This window comes from Zonotrichia albicollis, chromosome 3 (assembly GCF_047830755.1).
Source record: "Zonotrichia albicollis isolate bZonAlb1 chromosome 3, bZonAlb1.hap1, whole genome shotgun sequence".
Lineage (NCBI taxonomy): Eukaryota > Metazoa > Chordata > Aves > Passeriformes > Passerellidae > Zonotrichia > Zonotrichia albicollis.
In genome coordinates this window covers 34429712-34453254 of record NC_133821.1, presented here as the reverse complement: position 1 = coordinate 34453254, position 23543 = coordinate 34429712, and the positions used below count along the sequence as shown (strand labels likewise).

The 23543-nt window shown below is 42.3% G+C and overlaps 1 protein-coding gene across 13 annotated transcripts in view; it reads left to right on the top strand.

Moving 5' to 3' along the window:
* Positions 1 to 23543, top strand: part of TRERF1 (transcriptional regulating factor 1) — a 100660-nt gene that overhangs the window by 21964 nt on the left and 55153 nt on the right. For 10 of the 13 annotated variants that reach the window (XM_074537152.1, XM_074537154.1, XM_074537153.1 and 7 more), the window contains one exon: positions 6346 to 6401. The gene's annotated coding sequence lies outside the window, so the exon portion shown is untranslated. Of the gene's footprint in view, positions 1 to 6345; positions 6402 to 6583; positions 6662 to 23543 lie in introns of all 13 variants that reach the window. The other 3 variants (XM_074537148.1, XM_074537150.1, XM_074537149.1) reach the window with 1 other exon arrangement.

Here is a 23543-nt window from a genome sequence, read left to right as displayed (position 1 = left end):
AGGGTAATACAGAGTTCCTTGTGTGCATTGTTTCCCCCACTGAACTGACATGCAGAGTGATTGATCTTAAGCAAGGTGCACACACATGGAACTACATCTATATGCACATGCAGGAGCATGTGACAAAGGAAAACAAAGCCACAGGCTTTGAGTAAATCTTTTGAGGACCTTTTCTCCTCATTTCTGTGGGAGAGAAGTTTCAGCTGCTCCCAGTGCTGTTACCTGACCCTGTGGCTCCACAAGTGTGCTGTATGAGGTGTTGTGCCCGCCCCACAGGAGGAGTAAGGCATTGCTGGATGGCTTATGCTATCAGGTATGAGGAGCAGAGGAAGTGTTTGCTTTTAGGAGACTCTCATATTGAATACCTAAATGACCTACTGGCAAGGACAGCTTCATGCGTTTAAGGAGAGTTGCAGTTTGGTGTATATTGAATGTGCACTATGTTAGGCACTTAGCTTCAACTATAAACTATTTGCTGAGTTTTAGTGACTCTGATGTTTAGTCTTTGTCCCCCTCGCCTGTGTTTAGACATTAATAGCCAAGTATTTTGCCTCTGTATGTAGCCTTAAGTTGCACATTTTTCTGATGTAGTCATCAGATCAAATTATTTATAAAATGAGGACATCCTTTTGGACTTGATGTGTAAACAGTCTTTTAAATATGTGCACAAGCAGAGAGATTCTTCTCTGTTTATCCACAGTTAAAGGCTAAACATTAATACATGCTAACATTAAATAGTGGGTTTTTCCCCCCTCCTTTCTTTGCTTAAATTTTCCCTTTAAGGTTCAGATTCCTTCTCTAGATTACCAAAGAAATTTTCCCTTGCCCTTGATCAAGATACTGGTTGTATTATGTCTCTGCTACTGTGATTATTGTGAGCTAGAGTAAGCAAGTGGTTTTTCTGGAGTGGTTCCCGCTGGACAGGTATTCATCAAAACCACGTCTGCAATGCTGGCACGTGTGTTTGAGGGTAGGATCTACTGTCTTCAGGCAGTATGGTGACTCCGGGACTCTAAATTCTGCAATTACCAGTGAGGACTGGAAACATGCCACCAGCTCAACAGAGTACCATTCGAAATTTCCTTGGAGCCAAATTTGTCTTGGGCTTGGCTTATTTCTAAGATATCTCAACAGGCAGCACATTTGTAGTATGGATTTGGGGATGGTGAGGAGGGATTCTCAATAAAGATCAGAGGTGACTGATGATGTCTCAAACTGCTGCAGCAGAGAGACTCTCCTTTTGCTCTCTCTGCTTTTTGAATATGTTTTGCTGGAGACCTGGGAGGTGCCCATCCAAGATGCTGCCTTCAGCTGGAAGGGGAGATGGAGAAGCAAGCAGTAACACGGCGTTTGGGAAACCTGCATCTTGCATCGTTTTATAGGTACTTACTGCTGCCAGGCAAATTTCATTTGTATGTTTGTTTCAGCTTTCTGGGTTTTGTTTTTTGCCTTTTTTAACAAAATTTGAAACATTCTCTTAGCCAATGACAGCAAGGTTTGCAAATCAAAACCAAATCTGAGCATAGCACTACACTTGAGTGAGCTATGCTAATCTAAGACAAGCTTCTGTTTCCTGCTTGGAGCTTCTCTCCCATGCTCTCGTTTGGCACATGTACAGCCCTGTGTGCTGACAGCCACCTTTGAGGCACAGATCAGTTAAAGAAGTGTCTGTGGTGGCAACTGCTCCAAGCTCAGTATTTCATGTGCTTATTGGCTACCTACTGGTGGTTAGGAAGTAGATATTTGGAGTCATGTAGGCTAGAGTAAAGTCCTACATTTGTGAATTAACATCCATAATGGAGTGATATCAGGTCCTTTTTGTGTTCTTATGATCAAACATTTCTGCCAATCAAAGTATTTCCCATAAGAAGTCAGAGTGCAAGCCGTGTGTGAGCAGAATATTTTAGGCAGTGAATATGTTGAACTGATAGTCCTGCATAGCCCAGTGCTGCGGTTTGCATAAAAGCAGCCCCTTAAAGACCCTGTGGTCTCGTGTTCTATCAGCAACTCTGAGACTGACTTTCACTTTCCCTACAGTACATGAAGAGATAGAGAAGAGAATTTGCCATCAGTTTTCTCTCCTTGCATTTTTCCAGACAGTTTGGCCTCAACAAATTGTACAGCCTCCCTCTTGTCTGCGTGGGAGAGTACAGACTGCTGCTGGCGGCAAGGAGGAGAGATTAACATTCATCTGTTCTCTCCCCACTCGCTTTTCCATCCCGTGGGCATGGGAGACTTATGAATGTTCTGCTCCTTTGGGGTGTGTCTGCCCTGATGGGAAGACCACAGAGACACCGGTAAGGTTGTGCAAGTTTCACATTGCTGATTAAATAGGCATATGAGGAAGTCAGATGCAGTGTTTCCCTAGAAGAGGTCAGAGAGGAAGATGGAAGGACTGGCATAAGCCTAAGTTGCTCACTTTCTCGGAGATCTTTTCCAGAGTCCGTGCACATTGAGGGCTTCATGGAAAGTCTGCCTCCTCACTTGGGTCTTCCATGAAAAGTGTGTTTAGACACACTTTGAAAAGTCCTTTCCAAGCAGAGAAACTTTCTTCTTTGATCTTTACTCTCTGTTTTAATGTTGCATGTATAGCCAGAAAATTTGATGGGGAGTATGGGGAAAGACATTATGGGAGGGTTTTGTTTATTCTTGGGGTTTTTTTAAGGAAAGTTTTTTCTGATGTGGAAGCTGAAGGTGATACTGTATAAATGTCTATGTTATCAGTACATAGCAATGATATTACACTCAAATGTAAGATGAGGAGTTTTACTTTCACTTTGTGGCATTGTGAGGGACAAGGAAGGGTTTTGCAAACACATCTTTCTGAATGATGCTGCTGCAAGGAGAGCTCTCTCTGCCGTTGTCCTTTGGTGCCCATTTACCCTGCCTAGGAGTCAGGTACTGTGGTGGGTGCACCCGTGAGGAGTGGTGGATCTGCTTGCTCCTGCTTCCTTCTGCACGACACCAGCCTGCCTGTGCAGGAACAGCAGCGGCCTCGTTGTCCTGCTGCTGCCAAATTGGGGGGTCTCTCTTAAGTAAGAGCCAGATATTTCTTTTCCTGCTGCTCCCCATCCTCAGTGGGGAGTGGTTGATAAGTCAGCATCTGCTAATTGAGCACTGTGGAAGGTTTGTCCTTGATGAAATGGAGTTGGGAGGTCTTGCTCCTTCCTCAGTTAGTAGTTCCTGCAGGAGAGAGAGCAGTAGGCCTTTTCCCATCATTTTCAGTGCTAGCCACTGCCTGGTAGGATGTGATGAGCCAAGTGCCACCGCCACTGGCTTGGAGGTGATGGATCTGCCAGTGTGGACAGGAGTTAAAAGAATTGCAGAATCTAGGGAGCCTTATGAGTGGGCAACCAGCACCTTGCATGAGGTGGTGGAAGAGTACAGTTGTGGTAATTTTTTGAAAGGTACAGTGAGGATTTTACCTGGGGTATGCATGTCTGTTACTTACAGTGGCAGGGAATTTCTAAAGAGCTTGTTTAAACTTCTGAAAGGATGTTGCTAACAGGCGTCAAGTGTGGTGAGGTCAGTACAAGAACAAAACCTCCCATTCAGATAAAAGCAGGGAAGGGAAATGCTGCCACGTGTGGGACTGCTTGAGGCTAAACTAGTCCGTGCAGTAATTTGTGCAGCTCTCCAGAAACGTACTATGGGTTTGAGCTCCCCAGCTCAGACAGGTCTATGTTCATGTTCCAGGCTTTGGGAAAGCAGGAACGTCACCATCTGTGTCCTACTTCATTTGAAAAAGAAACTTTAAAAAAATCTTGAATGCCAGCCATCTGCTGATAGTGCATCCAAACTTTATCCTGGTATCTGGGGACAGAGGAGGAGGAGAGTTTCTTAGGTGAGAGGCACTGTTGAAAGAGAAAGAGCTGTCTGTAGCTGGGGTGCTCCTGGATCCAGAAACCATCAGGGGAGCATGTGCAGGAAGGCTTGGCATCTCAGTGCAGCCACTTTCTGTAGTACCAAAACAGTCTGGCCTAGAGAGAGTGAATCTGAGTCCCATCCTGCTGACAGTCTGCAACACTTGCTTTATGGATTATTAAGAGGAGATTTGAGCATTTCTGTGAAGTGGATGCTCAGTGATGAGTGGTTAAAAGCCACCATATTGATGTTTGACACAAAAGGATAAGTCACTTTTCCCTTGTGGTCTGGTCATTGGGCATAATGTTGTTTCAGAAATACACTGAGTTGTGGTTTTTTACAAGCTGCCTATGAAAATAGCCCCACAATCTCAGTGGGAACTAATATGGGCCCTTGGCTGGACACAGAGCAAGAGCAGACTTGCTTCTCTTAAATTCTTACAACAAGTCTCCCCCAGCAAATGCCCACTGAATTTTGATTTGGTTATGAAGATGCTTTTTCTGAAGTCAGCATCTCATGTTTCTATGCTGTATTCTCTTCTCCCCTGTATTACAGCAGTTGAGTGCTGCTCCTCTCCTGGTGTCTCTGTGTGAATGTGAACACAAGTAAGGCAGTAGAGAGTTAAAAAAAATTCCATTAATTAAAATATTTACATTGGAAGCTGCAAAACATTTACTCTTTGAGTAAAACAAACTTCCCCATTGTTCTTGTGTGATTGCTACAGTTGCTCTGAAAATAGCCAGGAAGAGGTTGTGCTCTGAGGAATTTTACTGGGTTGGCAGGGGAATAGGAGGGTAGGGATACTGAAGTGGGCTCTTGGTCAGTGGCTCTCTTTGTTCAATCTTTCTGTAACGTGCACAGAAGATATCTTCTTCATAAGGAAAAAAAACCCAAGAAATAACAAAACAAATTTTTCTTTTAAAAAAATAAACCCCATAGTGGTGTCATGAGTTGTCATATTATTCTGGTAATGCCAAAAAAATTAATTATTATCAGTATAATCTGAGAAAATGGTATTTACAGGATGAAAGGTTTATTTTTTAGCACTTAGGGGAAAAAGGAGGCGCCCCAGAGCTGGCAATTTGGACACTGGCTGGGGACCACATGCTGCCTTCCCCATTTTGCTGGTGGGGCAATGGCAGTGCAGTGTGGTGAAGGATGTCGCCTCTCTGTGGCACTGAGCCCCTGTGGGTTCCTGGTGGGGTCTGTTGACATCATGGCTGCAGCTGCTCGGTGTTGAAAAAAAAACAAGTGAGGATGCACCTATTTTTTCATTTTTTTACTTTAAGCACAGGGATACCTTTAGTAGCATCATAAGAGAAGAGGTAGGCAAACATGAAAGCTCTTTGCTTCAAATGCTTTAATTCCCACTGTATCTTCCCCCAGATAACTGGATTGAAAAACTAAGCATTGTTTGTTTGGTTTTTTAATAGTATTCTCTTGTGTGCCATTTGACCATTGCACATTTCAGACCTTTTCCTCTCTGGCACTGGACTAGCAGGTTTCTGGACTTCGTGGGCAGGACACTGGAGGGGCTAAAAGAGCGTGAAGGGATTGGTTTGTTTGGTTATTTAGGTCCTTGATTCACACTTCTCACTCTAGTCAAACCCTTAGTTTTTCAGATTGCCAGGTGGGAGATCTCTCTTCTGCCCTAGTGAGTCATGGACTGGCTGGATTGCAGGTCATGTCGTCTCTTCTTCATAGTGCCATGGCACAGTGTTTGTTCAAGCCTGAGTCTATCCAGACTGTAAATTTTATTGACAATTTTAAGGTTGCAGATTTTTTGGTTAGGTGTGTGGTATTCTTTCATCTGACCCCAAGTATGCCAAACTATGTCATGTTTACTTATATTATAGAAACACCTTGGTTGCTTTGAAAGGTTGGTCTGTAAAGGAGTTAGGAAATTAAATGTACTTGTTTGGGGTAGGCATCATTTAAACTTGACCATGAGAGTTTTGTTCCATCCATTTCTTGCATGTTTTACTGTTATTTAAGAGAGGCTGCATGGTGACAGTTTCTTGGCCTGGAGATAAAAAGTGCTGCTTACTACCCAGGTTTGATAGTCTGATGGAAAATTGTCTCCACGATGTATAACACCGCTGGGATTATTTCTAGCCATTACCGTTGGTCTCATTTTACAACTGTTCACATTATGTAATTTGATGCTCATTTAATTTAATGAGAGGATGCTGCAGACTTACTTATGACTCTGCAGGACAACTTGGATGCTTTGGCCACCTCTGTTAGCCCTGCCAAAGGAGGAAGAGCGTGTTTCTTACAGGACATGTTACAACATCTTTAATACCTTTATTATCCGTGCTTCCCAAATTGCCACAGATTGGAGGGCGACTTGCCTGGGGTGTAGATTATACTGGAATGGCAGGAGAACTTTAACTTTTTTTTTTTTTTTCTTGAACTGCTTATTAGACTTCTGTTGTAAGGTTATCAGGAGGTATTAATGGGCTTTTCCTTGTGTTGCAGATGGAATTTCATGACTTGCTGTATTTTGAATAGGATGAGGAGATGTGTCTGATAAGGTAAGAGAAGAGGGTAAGATAAACATATTCCTACACAAAGCTGTCACACTGGATGGTTTTTTGGATTGAGGATAATTTTTTTTTTTCCTGGCAGAACCATGCAAATAATTGTGATAATTATTTTGAAGTTAAATCTCTAAGCCTCTAAGCTTATGAGCAGAAACCATCTCTGTTCTCTACAGCTTGTGACCAGTTCTTTCCCCTGGTGAACTGATGTACAAAGACCAGAAGACAAAAAGCGAGGCACAGGGATTAGCAAGGTAGTCACGCTATTATTTCAGAGCTTTTTTTTTTCAAGTAACAGAGGATGTAGAGAAGTTTTTCTTTCGTTTTGAGATATTGCCTCCCCCCACATCCCCACCCCAAGATATCAAAAGTTCAAAAGATCTTTGAGCTGTTTTAAGTTCTACACCTTAAAACTTGTTTTTCTTGTTGCAGTATTCTCACATTTGGACTGGTTTTTATTAGAATAAGAGTATATATGTATAGAAATGCTCTAGATTTGAGTTTGAAATTAATATTTGCTGTCCCTAATGTGCTGAAGGAAGCTGCAAGTTTGCTGATCTTTTAAAATTTATCTTCTAATAGCATTTTTAAAAGGTAGTGTTTAGGTGGATTCTTTTTTCCTTACGGTTTCTACTTCAGAGGTCTCCACTGTTAGAGAGGAGTAGATGTCTGTAAAACTCTCAGGTGTTGGGAGAACCATATTCAAACAACAAAGAGCCAAGCACAAAAGTAGTATTACCTAGAGATTGTCACTGTCTTTCAATGTACAATCCACGCTGCAGCTATCCAGCTCTATCACTTGTTTGTTTCATTGTTTGTCTCCCCCTTCTTCCTGAGTTCTGTACAATTTACAGGCCTCAAAAATCCCTATTGTTCTTTTTGGCTTTTGGTTGGAAAATGTCATGGAAACAGCTAAATGCATGATGCCATTGTATGAGGATCAGGGCTAAATGACTTCTTCCTTGGATTCAGACATTTAGCTCTTGTAGACGCTCTTGAGTTTTTTTGGTTTGTTTGTTTTTTTTTGTTTGTTCTTTTTTCATATAAGTTTTGTTTTCCAAGGAGGGTGGATTTATTTTTGGAGGGTGACTGCTCAAGCAAGAACTGAAAACTTCGAATGACTCTTGGCACTGTGTATATGCAAGAATCAAAGACTTGGTGGCTGCCTGTTTTTTCTTTTTTTTTGCAAGTATTAGACATTTTGTCCATTCAAACCACCCTCTTTCATGGCACTGTTGGATCTTGCTATGAATATTTTATGTAAGGCTTACTCTCTACACGAAGGTGGTCCTGTGTGTGTATAGTTGGTAAACCCAGCTCTCCAGGTGAGAGAGTTTGCAGTGTGCAGCGCTGTTACACAGAGCACCTCGCATACCTCATTTGTTATGTAAACAAGCTGCTTCGCTTGCACGTGTTCCAACCAGTCCTTCTATCCTCCAAGAATGGATAATTAAAATTGTTTTCAGGACCTTTTAGAGTTCCCAGCCCAAGTGCCCTGGCAGCCCTGTGCACCACCCCTGTCGCGCGGTGCCAGCAGCGCCACGGTGGCTGGAGGCTGAGCGGTGCCCACTGTGGCACTGCCACCGTGAGCTCTTGTTGAAAAGAAACACAGCTAGGACGGGACAGGTAGCAGTGCTCATGTTCAGGCTGCTTTGTTCAGATTCAGTTCACTGAGAAGTCTGTTTGTCCAGCGTCAAAGCAATGCGGGGGACTTGGGTGTGCGTCAGCAATGGGGACAGGACAGTTTGGTGAGACAACAATTCAGTTATTCAACTGCTGGTTTTTCCTGAAGACATTATTCTCATGTATTATATATGTATTTTATACTGTACATATATTACAGTGTACTTTTGTGTACTGCTTTCTTCTGTGGAGTAAATATTGACAAATCTGTGTGCTGTAGCATGGGCAGCTCTTGTAGCACAGCAGCTGATTGCTATTGTACTGTCTCTCCCAGTGCAAGTTCACTCTCCCCTTGTCTTGTAAAACAACACTGAGGAGGCTCTGTTTCTAGAAGGCTCTTCAACTTGAGGCCATGTCACCTCCATGACACCTCCTTTCACCACAGCTTTATTGCCAGCCCTGGGCACATGCAAACTGTGAGGCAGATCCCAGCAAGTGGCCTGGCATTAAAATGAGATTATGTGATGAAGAAGTAGTACTTTCCACTGGCTGTCATCTTTCACCTTTAAAAGGAAATATTCTGTCCTCATTTTGTGTTATACCTTCTCAGTGTAAAATTCAGTTCTGAGCTAGGAATGGGTGTATTTTGCTCTTCTTTCTCCAAGAGGCCTTTATTTATCCTTTCCCCAGCAGCCTGGGCTGGAGAAATGCTACTGTCCCACTCCTGGTCCTCCTGTGTTCCAAGAAGTGTCTGTCCTGGTCATGTTCCTTCTCAAGGCTGCAGGTGTCACTCATTCTTTGAACCATCCCTAGCTACTAAAGATGTCATCAGTGTTACTTCATTTATTTCATTTTTTTAACCTCCTGCTTCCTTTCTGCATTCCCTCTCCTCATTTACATTTAGGTTTTCTTCCTTCCATACAGTCATCTGGATTCTGCCCCAAACATGACTTCATGTCTTGACTGTGTTTCCTATCAATGTTTTTCCTTGGTTGCTTAGTTTTCATGGATATTTCCTGACCCATTCCCTTCTGTTTCTTCTTCAGGACAAGTCAGTCTGATGCACTCCCACATTTCATGCTGCCTTTGCAGTTAAAGGGGTTTAGATACCATTTAAAGCAACAATAGATGGTCCACTCTGTGCAGAAATAATTTTGTTTTAATGCTAGCCATGGTGGCTTCCTTGTAATGGCTGGCTTTTGGCATCTCTTCTCCTGATTACTTGACAGGGTAGAATTAAAAAAATGAATAATAGCTCTTTTGATATTCCTGAAGCCTTGTGATGAAATTATGAGACTTGGCAAGCTTGCAGTGATGTTGATAGGTGCCAGACCTCTCACCCAATATTTTCTTTTCCTTCCCCCATATTTCCCTGTGCCTTTATCTTGCTTCCTTCCGAGCAATCCAGAGCCCTTGTGAATTGCAAGTCCAGTTTCTCATGAAGTCTGCTCAATAGCTCAGATCATAAATATAAAATCATTCTATAAGGCCTCATCTATTTTCAGAGTTACACTTACGAGATAAAAATTACTTTGATCGCTGAAACAGCATTGTGTCACTTGTGAAAGGAAATGACAAGGAAGTAACTGTTATCAGGCCTATTTTCACCCACTGTTAGCTTAGACCTGACAAATGGTGTCTGCAAGGTCTCTTAACAGTTCCAAATTAGGTTGCCAATTAATATTGACTATCTAAAAAGCAGTAGGTTGATGTATATTCTATTATTAATAGCTGTTAATGCCCTTCATAATAGTAATCTGTTTTGCAAACATTTTCTGGTTGTTCTTTTCTAACAAGTCTTGGCAGTGAAACCCTCGATTTTACACATGCAGAACCACAGTAACTCGTTGAAGTGTTTGTGTGGGTTTTGTTGGTTTTTTTTTTCATTTTGGGTGTGTTTGTCTTGTTTACTGGGAGTAATGCTTGATTTTGATGAGACCAAATAGAGGCAAAGTCCAGGAATTATTTATGTCTAAACTGGTAAATTGTGGTTTCTTCTTGTGTTAGTGCAGGTCAGCACAAACCTCTTGCATCACTGCTAGATGAATTTTAATAATTTTCTTTGACATTACCAGTGAATACTTTTGTCTCTACAGAAGAAAAATTTCTCAGTAAGAAAGGTAATTTGAATAAAACGGTAACAGGTAATTTGAGTTTCTTTTCTTGTGCTACTTAGCTGTTATGTCACAATATGTGGAAAGTACCTGGAAAGCACAAGGAGAAAAATGGGAAATCTCATGCATGAGGAAAAGCCTCTAGATAAGAGTGTGTAGGGGGAGAATATATACATAAATGTAGACATCAAGGTAAAAGCTTTTTTCTTTTCTTTTTTCTTCCAGAAAATTTGAATATTTGCACAATCTGATGTTGCAAGTTTTAAATGCTTAACACTTCTAAAAGAATAAATTACTTCAGTGCCTGAATTTGTAGATAACTGTCAGCTTCAAAGGATCAAGTGAGTTGGAAGGAATGTCTGGAGAGCTCAGTATAGGCAGGTATCAGGCAGAATATAGAAATGAGGGGAGTACAGCTAATATACCAGCGACCTAGATGTAATTTTATATATGAATTAAGACTAATTATGCTACAAAAAGCAGATTTCTGTGGTTCTGCTTTTAGTGTAAGTGTAGGGTACTCACTTCCCCCTCTGTCACACTGGGTTTCCCAAACTGCTTCTTACAAGAATTGTGTTGCTTCTGTGAAAGTTAAGAAAGAAAATTAATCTATTTAATACTTTTTCCAACTACCCTTACAAAAAGGACTACCTTTGGCTTTGGAAAATCCTTGTGAGCTGGCTCTCTAAGAAATAAGTAACTTTGCAGTCTTGACTAAGCAATTAGAAGAAACTGAAATCAGTACTGTAAAATGCACATTAAAGCTATAGGGATGAGATGGAAAGAGCCATTTCAGCTTCTGCTTGAGAAGTGAGCTGATCTGAAGTTCCCCTTGGAGTGTGTGAGCACAAAGGGGAGGGGTAGGTGAGGTGTGTGGTCTCTGGGTGCCTATTGCCTGTCTTTCACTCCCCCCAGTGAGCCAGAGCAGGGTGCTGAACCTGGCCAGAACCACTGGCTTACACTTCTCCCTAGGGTTATTTTCCTGACCCAGGTGCTCTGGGCTACAGAGGGGTGCCAGGGCAGCTCCTGGGGGCTGCAGTTGTCCCTTCAGGGTGGGCACTCACTCCAGCAGGACTGTGGGGTGATGGGAGCATCAGTGCTGGTGCTAACCCCTGAGCCCGCCACCCTGGCTGGACACACCCTCATTTCATCATTCCTTGGTGTTGGTGGTGTGATGGAGCTGGGAGATGGGGAGTGGGGAGCAGGTGACCCTCCCCTGGTGACCCTCCCCTGGTGACCCTCCCCTGGTGACACACAGGGCACCAGCTCTGCACCTGGGACTGGCTGCCAACTTCAGTGACTGAAAATAGCTCTGCCAGCCAGAAACTTCCAACTGCATTCTGCTAATGACTGGTGATGTGGTTTTGGGCAACTCCCTTGGTTGTCTTTGAGTCAGCTCCCCTTTCAGTAAAAAGAGGATGATACTTACTGTTGAAGTGATTAATTATGGTTCTTCAGGTGCCAAAGTCCTGCCATGTATTCTTGCCCTTGGTATGGAGAACCTTCTCTGCTTTTGTTAAGCCTGGCTCCAGGAAGATGACCAAAGTGCCAACCACCACTACCAGTCTTTTGAATCTTGGCCCCTCTCGTCCTCTTTTCCTTTATCTCTGCATCACCCTCCTGAGTGTCCATTATTCATATCAAACCTTTCCTGAATTAAAGACAGGGTGCCAGATAGAGTTAAAAGGAAAATTTCAGTTGAGGCTCCTAGCAGTGAGGTTAAGGGTTTGCTACTGGTTTAGTGAGATACAGAAATGTTCTGCTTTTTTCTCTGAAACCCATTCCGTGTGAAGGTTGTGCAGTTTCCAAGCTCAGAGTGGGCTGCCAACTTCAGACATGCTAGTAACTTGCTGGCTTTTAAAAAATATATAAAATAAACAAGTCTAAAAATAATATTTGGGGGAGTGGCTGAGTGAAGAATTGCAAAATTCACATATGAAATTAAATTTAACTTAACCACCCCCTAGATATTTAAATGAAAGGAAGATATTAGTTAAGGTACCCAGACAGCTCGGAGAACACCAAAGGCTAATGTCCCAGAAAAAATGTGTTGTCTGGGTTCATGAGTGACCTCCAGCTGCAGGTGGTAACTTCTGCTCCAGGTGGAAGAGAGGATGTGTTGAAGGGACTGAGAGTTCTCCCTTTTCCACCCACTGGGGTGTAAGGAGCAGGCAGCTCCCAGTGCTCCTGCTGGGTGCCTTTCTGCAGCCCAGGCAGCCAAGCACACAGGGTGGGACTCTGTTGACTCTCTGGTGGCCCTGATGGTGCTCAGACAGTAGCCAGGGCCCTGGTGACTTGTGGACTTCATAAAGCCCAAGGAATGGGCTTTAGTTTTAAAAAACAGAGTCTCTGAAGTACATTCAAAGGCTTCTGTCCCCAAAATGAGCATCTGGTGTCTGTTTGTCCTGTCCTGCTAGAGCAGATCATGAACTCTCACTCAGTGATTTTTTAGTGACTCCATAACTTCTGGTGTTACCTTACAGAGATGTCCTTTTCTGACTGTAAATGACAGTAGGAGGCCTGTCCCATTTTTGTTTCTCTTTATCCATGGAGAGATGTAATATAGTACCTGGATGCATAGTATAATGCATAGTGCTTTAGTTAAATACAAGTTGCTATCAGTTAAAAAGTGGAGAGAGACACAGATGGATATCATAAACTTTGTTTCTCAAACCTGCCATTTCCATACTTGGAAATCACTTCACGTGCCTCATTTATCCACACAAAAATTTGAATCTCCAGCACCCATTAACATCAGGTAGAGCAGCAGAACAATAGATTGCTCTCTGTCCTGGAGCTCTGGCAAAAGCCTTGAATACCCTGAACTGAGGCCTTGGAGCGCTTTGAAGACAAATTAACCTTGATTTGAATATTCTAAGGGTGTGTAGGGAGCAGCAGGTGCTTCTGAAGAGTTGTGCTCCAGGAGCCATACTTGTTGGGATTAACTGAATGCAGAGGTCTGTGCTTGTGAATGGATAGCACTGCTGCAGTGGGAAGGATGTAAATGCCAAAGGAATTGCACAAGATTTTAGTCAGCTGGATAAGATAGAAAGTGCTGCTTGGAGAAACTGCATTTAGCAAGCTTGCTGTCAATGAGTTTCTGAGCATACTACGCATCATATCAATCAACTGTAATTATGTACAGTCAGGCTGAGAAGATTAATTCTGAATTCTTCAAAACCATTTCATCTGACCAGAAGCTTCTTTTGAGGGCCTAGGTTTGGCTAATGTGTTCTTTATCTTCTGAGTAAATTTTGGTAGAGACATTTAGCCATTTTGTTGGTAAGTCACTGATAACCATTATCCTCTTGGATAAGCCAAATATGCAGACTGTTTAAACTCTTTATATAAGATGTATTCTCTGAATCTTTCACTGTTCTTGTGGTATTTTCTTTTCCAAAGTGAATAGACCAGAAATGCATGTTGCCCTTGTTGTTACTGTTTTTTAGATAACACTCTCCCTCCCTGCCTTGCCTTATACAAAAAAATGCTTTTCTCCATCCAGAGGTTACACTTCCTCCCTTAGCTGCAGATTTGTGCAGGAAATTTAGTGTCTAGATGGTGTCTTCTGTAACCCCCAGTCATTTTTTACAGGATTGCTGCCTTCCCAAGTGCAGTTCCCCAAGAGTATCTCTTGATGTTCTTAATTTTTTTTTTTTTAATTCCTAGAAGTTTGTCATTTTGTGTCATGGCTGTATTAAAACCAGCTGCTGCTCTGACAAACTATACCTAGCTAAAAGTATACTTTAGTGTTTAGCTTCCCATTGCTCCAGGTTTCATGTTCTGTACAGATGACAAGAATTGGTTTTATATTTTCCTTCTGATCCCTGGTAATGGCAATGGACAGCATCCCATCAGGCCCCCAAAATACCAAGAAAAAAATACAAGAAGAGGTACACGGTGTCATTACAAATAACACAGGATTTTGTATCATTGAACTTCTTGTACTCTGCAGTTTAGGTTTGTGTGAACATAATTACAGCTTTGAATTCTTTCTTTTAAATATTGCATGTATGTGGGGGAGTAGTTGTTTTGTTTTTGCTAAGTAGCATTTTTCCAGACAATTGCATTCATACCACTTGTGTTCTTTTTTGAAGGTTAAATTTAATATTGATAGGGTTTTTTGTCTAGTTTTTATATGAGATTAAGTACCAGACAGTTGCACGTTTACCATCAGCTAATAGTCAAAAGGTACAGTCTCACAAAGACTTGGCTAAAACTAAATGAATAGCTCTCAATTTCCTGTGGGTGTGGGGTTTTGTGTGAGTGTGTGCACTGCTTACCAATAAGGAATGGAGCAACTTTCTTGTGAGATAGCTGTGCTGCCAACTTTTATACTGCTGAAGTAATTTTGTTAAACAGGAGGAAGAAAAAAAGTTCATAAATTGTCAAAAGGAATTTGACTGCAGTGTGTGCCAGCAGGGTTGGGTCTGTTTTTCCTCCTCCATTTTATCAGGAGGAAAGTAGGCTCATTGCTTTTGTACTTTATTGGTCTTTTGCTTTCAAATGGTGAGCCTTAACAGTATACTGCTTAAATGATTTATTTCAACAGTTGCCAGTGACTGTAGTATTTGAACACACCTCGTGGAGATTAAAAAGGTCAAGGCATTTACTTCCATAGAGATGCTGTACACAGCCTCATTTTGGGCATCTCGCTGTGGGGTGACTCAGTGGCCTTGGGGCAGTGTGGGAAGGCTGTGGGGATTTGAGTGATGGTACCAAAGCCATCTTCTGCTGGTCAGGGAATGCTCTGTTTGCTCTGTCTGTTGCAGATGAACTTTACCTCTAATATATGCTAGTGTTGTCACTTTGATCCTGTGCATTGCTGGGTGTTGCTCTTAATGATGGCATGCTATTTCTTCTGCAAAGGAGAAGTCTGCACACTCTGGCCCTTACCTGTCTGTGCTGTTAAAAGACAGCAAAATGAGTAAACCTGACTGTGTACCACTTAAACTTCCTCTGGATTTCTTGAGTAGACAACTTGGAAGAACAAATTATCTGTGTCATTTTTCTCTCTGCTTTCTTCTCCTGACTTGCAGCTTAAAAAATCATCCCCTTTAGTAGCCTTAAGAGAGGTAGATGATGAAGTCTTCATTCAAAGTATTCTCTGAAGTTGAATTAGTTACACCATCAGTCCCACTAACAAAGCTCAGTGGAAGCAGAACTTTTTTTGTAGGATATCCAACAAGCTTTTACTGATTGAAAAACGTGCCTGGGATATATACCTGTGCAACTTACTGTGTAACTTTTTCCTTCTATGATCTTTTGGATGGCCCATGCTGCCTAGAAAACTTGGCATTTCTTCCAGGAGAGATTGTTGGAGAACTCTCCAGGGATGTCTGTGTGATCTCTAGCAATTGTTACATATGTGCTCCATGTGTCACTGACTCAGGGAGCAGCTGCTGTTCCACAGTTCTGCTTTGAGGGTCAGAGCCAGATGAGGGTGTGCTCTTGCTTCTCCAGTTTTCAGATGTGGTGTGAGGGAATGAAAGGAATAAGATGACATGCTCTGAATAACCCTGATGAAGAATGAGTCTTGAAATTATTTGTAGCTCTGATTACTTAACACACAAAAGGAGGTGAAAGCTCTTGTTTAATGTAGCCTTCAGCAGGATCAGTAGTTGAGGATCATCTGGAGGATGGACGGTCTGGAGTTCTGACATTGGTTTCTGCTGAGACTTTGTATTACATGAGGTTTGAGTGAAAGTAGCAATGGCCACTGTTCAGCAAAGCCATAGGTGATACTGGTTAATACAAGGTATTCTCTTACATTATTGGAGTGCTTTTATTAAAACAAGAAAGATGACTGTATAGCCAGATGTTGATGGATCCTGGTGCAAGAATCAAAGCAAGCAATACTCTTTAGGGACTAGTGAGTCACATACAGTTTGGAGATCCTGTGCTCTCTGTCATGCAAGACATTCACATTGCATAGGTTGCCTTTGCCTTTTTTCCATGCATGGCTTTGGTGTCTCCACTGATTAAATTTTAAATTATTTCCTTATGTTTTTAGCTGCTGATGTAATGCTAAAGTGTTACTCCATTTCTGATTGCTTGTCTTTTATATATGGGTATATTTTCTTCTTTCTTAAAGAAATAGACTTTTATTTAATTGTAGAATAGCACCTCAAGAATCGTTGAAGGTGAGAGATAGGTCTTCTGTGTTACTTTTCTCCTGTTTAAAACAAATTGAGACTTACCTGATATTTACTAGTCTCTTGCTGATCCAGGGAAATAATCTTTAAAGACCAGGTCCTGAGAGTATTCTTTTCATTTGGAAGGGGTTAATTGGAAGGTTCAGTTAAGCTAAACATGAGCTTTTCATGTTCAGGCAGTGTGCCTGGGACATGGAAACACAACTATACAGATTGTTGTAGGTAGAATTGTGGTTTGTATAAATAGTTTTGTTAGCAGGCGATGAACTTTTTCCTTAATCATTTAATTACTTAATTTTGGAAAATCTTTGGGGGAAGAAAATATCTAGGAACCTCTGCCAGACACCTACATAGGTGTGGCTGTAGAGAAAGGAACGATGATCTGAAGTTGGATGCAGGGCAGGAAGCACTGGATCAAAGGTTGTCCAGAAATGCTGAAATACAGATTTTTGGGAAGCAGGACATGAGGATTTCTGGTGGTTAGCCCAACAGCAAGTCACTTTGGCCTCAGAGTTTCCACCTGTGTGAGACAATTTATAATAGAAGCCTCAGAAGTTCGGTGAAAGTACTAAATTACTGCTTTCAGTGGAAGATCAGAGGATGCTTTGAATAAAGCTTTACAAAAGTGCACAATGTTCTTACACACAAACTATTTGGTATTAATAGTATCTCTTAAATGACAAGGAAGGTGAAATGTGCCAGATTTGTGAAGCTGGAGAAATGTTTGCTCATTATTTTGAAAGAGATAGAAAGTGCAGATGGAGAAGGGAGGATTGAAATCCAGGTTTGGAGCAAAAAGTCCTTTGGGCTGTCATCATGGATGTGGCTTGGAAATCCTTCATTTTGTTACCTTGTGTCTGCCAATTGGCTTTGTAGGTGGCTGAGCATATTTGTGAGCAGGCTGGGAGGGAAGAGGGTGTTCACCAGTGCGGAGTAATGCGGGGCAGAGGAAGCTGCTGCGCAAACTCTCTCTTTGAAGATGTGGCAAACCAGGAACTGCTGCAGTCCTTTTCTTAAATAGGAAATACATGCAGCCACAAAAGAAAAGTGACTGGCTAGAGCCTGTGGTAGAAATATGAAGTTGCAAGAAGTACTCTTTCAGCCTACTTTGGTGTTGGGATAATACAAAAGCTGAAAGAAGGCCAATGTCCAACCTGCTTGCAGAATAACAATTGGCAGCATTTTAACCTGCATGTCCACAGAATGATTGTGCTTTCATGGAATCACAGAATGTTTTGGGCTGGACCTTAAGGATCATCTCATTGCAACCTCCCTGCCATGGGCGTGGACACCTCCCACTAGACCAGGCTGCTCAGAGCTCCATCCAAGGAGCTCCATCCAAGGCTCATTCTGCCCTTGAACGCTTCCAGGGATGGGGCATCCATAGCTTCTCTGGGCAACCTGTGCAAGTGCCTCACCACCCTCACAGGAAATAATTTATTCCAGAATTACAGCAATGCCTTTATCCATGCTGCTTGGTGTCACTGAGATGAAGGGACTCTCCGTAGTGGGGGGATCATTGCAGCCCTGTCCCCGGCTTCAGTGTCTCTGTCCTGCCCATTCTCCAGGTGTCTGCCACAGGCCTGATGTGGGCTTACAAAAATGGTGTGGTTTGCTTGAAAGCAGCTCACAGAGAACGGGAAGGGTTCCCATTGTCTCAGATGGCTGGAGCCTCTTGCTGTGTTTCAGTTGGGTTGTTAACAGTGAGGTGTGACCTTTCTGTGAGCAGGTGAGAAGTGAAAGTTCTGCCTCTCCCTTGCTTGGATACTGGCATGCTCAGAAATGAGGAAATAGCTTTAACTTTGTGATGGAGGCCAAAACACTAAAAAAAGCCCCAAACCCACTTATTCAGAGAAGTGAGTCCTCAGCTTGATTATTTAGGAACAACTACGTGATGGTCAGGGTGTGTTCTCCTGATGGACAAGTTGGCCATCCTTTGTTAGGTATGGCACATGAAACATCCATTTTTAAATGAGCTGTGGTAGATATGTTCTAATATCCTAGGGAAGGCTTTGTGGCTAGTAATTAATTCTGGCAATTAATTCTGCTGTTGGGCTAGGGTTCATCAAAGGGTTGCATAGGTTTTACTTAGGCAACAGTAACCTGAGGAGTTGTGTTGAAATTTCTTTGACCTTTGTTAAAAAGTTAAAACCCTATTAAAGTTTAGCCTGGGAGAACACCTTTAGGTCTCCATTGTATTCCCATTCTAGGAATAAATCCATACAGGAAAAACAGCACTGAGCACTTAGGTCTGGCATCTAGATCCTTCTTTTAAAGGGAATCCTCTCATACACACTGTAGCATCAGCTGAGCTCACCTCCTCTGAGTCTGCTGTCATGACGGGTTCAGATTCTTTTGCCTGTGCTCCCCTTCCTGCTGCTTTTCCAGCACACCACTGCAATGCTGGCGCCATTTGTCTAAAAGATAAAGTGCTCTTACTCTAAAAAAGCAAAAGTAGTACAACTGAATTGCTATTTTGTCTATAAATATTACTGCTGTTCAATAATGGTGATAGGAATTCTCTTTTTGGGGCTGAAAGCAGAAGCAGCACTATGTTCTGAGTCAAGTTCAACCACAGGGGTTTTTTTATAGTCATTAAATGCCTTATTGTATTTAAAAAACCAAAACAAATATTTTTGTTTTGGAAGAATGAGTATCTGTTATGACAGCATAGAGCAAAAGTTTATTATGCATATACAGTTGAAATAAGTTAACTTGTTTAAACTGTATTGTAGAAGCAGTGCTTCTGCATTTGAAAAAGTTTCATGACTTCATATAACCATATCAACATGTTTCCATAGTTAATTTCCAGCCTACAATTGTATTATGCCTTGTCTAATGGAACATCATAATATTAAGTAAACCAATAACCCTAATGTTCATGTTGCTGATGCTTTATTAGATACTACATAAAGAAAAAAACCCAACCAAACAGCAAAACAACAAACTGCAATCCTGCACTGACTTAACCAGGATATGTTTTAACTTGTTAAGTTTTTTGTCGAGGGAAAGTGGAGGTCACATCTAAAAATGCTGCATCCAGTGCTCTGCATGGATCAGCACACAACACTGTGCTGGACAGTTGTGTACTGTTGCTTGAGAGGACATCAAATATGCACCCAGTGCTGTTCAGTGCTTTTCTGCAGAGAAGAACAGACTTCATGCTGGGACTTCCATCACATTTATGTATGTGCACATATATGCAGCAAATAGAGAATTAGTGCAGTGAGTATGAACGCGTGATGAGGCAATGTGATTACTTGGAAAGGAAAGGGAGAAGTAAAGGCCTGGTACTGGTAATTACACTGAACAAAGCTATTTCTTTCTAAATTCGAAAATGACACGAAAAATCAGGGATACAGCAAATATGTCCTCTGTCACACAGGGAGTTAATTTCCTTGTGGTATGGGCTTGTTTGAGTAGTCTGAATGTTAGCACAGGCCAGTCCAGCTCTGTACATTCTGCAGAGGGTAGGGCTTGCTGCATTCAGGGGAGAGTTTACATTGGAAGGGAGATGGGGTGGTGGGCAGGAGCTTACAAAACACAGAGGCCTTGCAGGACTGCTGAAAGACTGGATATGTTTCTTGGATGCAAAAGCCAAGCGTGTCTTCTAGGAGCATATAATGTTTTACCAGTGTGTGATGGCACAGGATCATTACTGGAATACAGAGTCCAATTCTTACGTGCCTGCAGAAAGCTGAGGGATTGATTACAGTTGGAAAACCTGTTTTACTGTTAGACTTTTCTTTTCTAAATAAAAAGCTTTGCATGCTTGCGTCAAGTGAAGTGGATGAGTTGTATTTTGCAAATATCTATAGAGGAAAAAAACTACAAAACTCTTCAATTTAGTAGGAGGAGGTGTAATGAGATTGAATAGCTGAAAGTTGAAACCAGAAGAATCTGGGCTACTTGTAACACACAAATAATTAAACAGAATAAATAATTCGCTAAAACAGCTCCCTTTGGACGTGACGGATTCCTAATCACTTGCCTGGGAATTAGATGACGTGTTTTTAGCAAGGGAGAGCAGTGCTGTGTGTACGTTTATAGCCAGCCATGTATCTGCATGTAGGTCTGTGGCACACCTTGGGTGCAAGGTGATTGCAGTGGTCTCTTCTGTTTTCCACATCATCCAGTGTCACCTAGGAGGCTGGTAAGGTTTTCTTGGTTTGCTGTTTCTTTCCTCTCTTTGGCAAATCTACTGGGTCTTGATTTGTGACTCAGAAGGGAGAAAACAAAATTTAAGTCCTGCCCACCCATCCATGTGGAGAGTGGCTTCTGTAGCTAGATTACAGGGAATCTTGAGGGGCTTTGGGGTTTTTTATTTAATAGTTGAGGGTGTGGGGTTTTTTGGTTTGTTTCTTTGAGGAAGATTAAAGGAGTTATATAAGTCAAGTTTTGCGTGGGTGCGCGTGTCCTGCTGGAGAAAAGAATGGGACAAGCAGAATAGAGGGGAAGATGAACTTACTGTCAAGGGTTTTATTCAATTTGTGTTTGATCTTATGGGAAATCAATTTGCACAAGAGAGAACTTCCATCATTAGTCTGGTTTTCCAGATTCACTCCGTATCAGTAACAACAGATTATTTTTATTTTCCTGGTGACTCTTTATTCATCCATATAAAATAAAATTTGTGTTAATCTAATTTCAGATAGAAAGGGGGTTCCATCTCTTTTTCAAAGTTCTGGCACGCTTTTTACAATTGCCATGTTGCCATGTGTTCCACAGGGAGAGGGAGGTCAACCCTAGCGGAGTTGCCTGCCTGCCTCTGGATGTGCCTCTTTGGGTTGGAGTAAGGGACATGGGGTAGAGCTGTGCAACACTGCAGTGCCTGGGCAGTGCACTCAAGGTGGAAATTCCATATTATTCACAGGGGTGAAAATAAAATTCATACATGCAATTTAAAAGCTAAGGAATTGCACATCTTGCTTGATGTTGCTACCCAACAGTAGCAATGCTTGTATAGAAGACTATCTGGAGATATAAGATGTATTAATATATCCTGTATTGTGTTGGTGGAGAAGCCTTTGATGGAGAAAGAAGTTTTGTATTTTAATGACAATCCAATGTTCTCATTGCATTTGTGATGTTACAGCAGAGCTCTGTTTCACTTAATATGGGAAGCTCCCTGAGGATGGTGGAGAAAATGCCACTGCCTTCACTTCTGCCACGTATTATGTGTGAATTATTTATGGTACTTCATTGCAAATGGAATGTTCTGTAGCATATTTGTAAATAATGAATTCTTTATAACAGGACATCTGTACCCGTGGATTCTGTGTCATGGAACTAGTTTTCTAAATACACTTTATGATAAGATATCTATCCCTTTTCCCAGGCTGTCCTGTAGTACAGTACCTTTGTATTCCTGCTGTATGTTATCTGTTCTGACTCCTAAATGATACATGGATAGATATGTATGTAGAAGTTTGTACTGTTTCTTGTGAGTTGATATGGTGTTAAGTTCACTTTATATTTAGAAGCTACCTTTATAAGTAAACAGTCTGATTTTTGTGTTCTGTAAAATGGAGTTAGTGAAAGACTTTTGTACCTCATAAATTAAGTTTTCTTCTTCTAACTTTCCTAAAGAGAACTTCTTTTGTAAGACAGTACTCATTTTGAAAAATTACTACTTTTTTCAGAATAAGAACTGCTTTCTGGTTTTGCTAGTAGTTTGTGGGGGTAATGACAATGCTAAATGTAGTGTACAGTTCAGAACGGTGAAACAAGAAATGTGGGATGAATACCTGTTTGGCCCAGTACGTGACTTTGGGAATAACATTTTCCCTTGCTTTTCTGTGCTGCCACATTGGGGGACTTGACATTCATCACCAGTGTGTGGCTGAAGGGGTTGGCATTGCCTGTGCTGACCAACTGACTTGTGCAGCTCTCTGGTGAACCAAGCCAGTGAAAAGATCCCAGTTGGAAAAATAATTTTCCACAAGGGAAAGGCCATTTTGTCAGCAGCCCATCTCAGTAACCTGGTTTTCTGTGGTGCACAGTTGGATTGGGCTGTCTCAGTGAAGGGGCAGCTGCCTGGGATCAAGGCTGGGAGCTGTGCAGGGCAGATGTGCAGCAGGGCCCTGGGCCAGTGGGAGCATGGCTGTGCATGGTCAGCATGGTGTGGAAGCATGTTTGGAGTGACTGCAAATGGAGCAGCTCCACAGCCATCTTACCCACATCTGCTGAGCCAGTGTGATTTGTTGGTTACAGTGCCACATGGATGAGAAATTTGCCAAGAGGGAAAAAGCCTTTAGTTTTGGGATACTTAAAAAAATAAGAGTGCTGTATTTTCAACTTCCAAAAAGGATGGGAAGTCTTCCATTAAATGATCTTCTGTATACCCTCCTTCTGTGCGAGCCTGGTCCTCTGCTGTCCTCTCCTCATCCCCCCCATCACTTACTTCTCTTCCCTTTCTTCTCTTTGCCCCATAATTCCTCTCAGGAACTCAGTACCAGTGACCAGTTTTGCAGCTCATGTACTCTCGTAAGCCCCTCAAAAGGAGAAGTTCTCTCTGGTGCCTGCCTGGCCCCGTGCACTGCTGCAGTTGCTTAGCAGCCACGGGAGGCACAGGGGAGGAGCTGCTGGGCTCCCTGCATCATCTGCAGGGACACAGGAGAGCACAGTTATCACTGGGGAGCTCTGTTAGCATCTTGCTTTCTGCCTCTCCTGCGTGCTCACACACCCTCACCTGCCTCTGCTTAGGAGTTCTCACCAGCTGGGAAATCTGGGAGTGCCGGAGTCTCCTGCATTCAAGCAAGCCTCACTGCTTGAAAGAGGCAGCAAAACCCTCCCGGGCCTTGGTCCAGAGCATGGTGAATGTGCTGTGAGGATGTTTCACCACCTCTTGAAGGAGTGGCCTTGGTTAGGTGCTTCAGCTCACGAGGTGGTGGTTTTGCACACTAACCTCTTAAGTTTTCCATGAGGTTGCTCATCACTTCTCATTGCTCTTCCTTGCAGACTCTGACAGAGTTCTGCTCAATGTTCCTGCCTTACCTTGGAGAAATCTCCAGTTTTCAGCCAAAAGTTGTGGCCTCTTTTGTCACCAGGAGTGGTAGTGAAGGACACCAGCCCCTGCCTTGGCCACACTGCTGCGGGGTGGTCGAGGTCTTGGATAGAGGATGGGCTGTGACTGGGGAGGCTGAGGTGTGCTGGATTACTCTGAGATTGCCTCAGGGGAAAAAATTCCCTGAAAACACAGCAGGTGGCCAAAAATGATGGTGTCTGTTCAACTGCCATGGCAG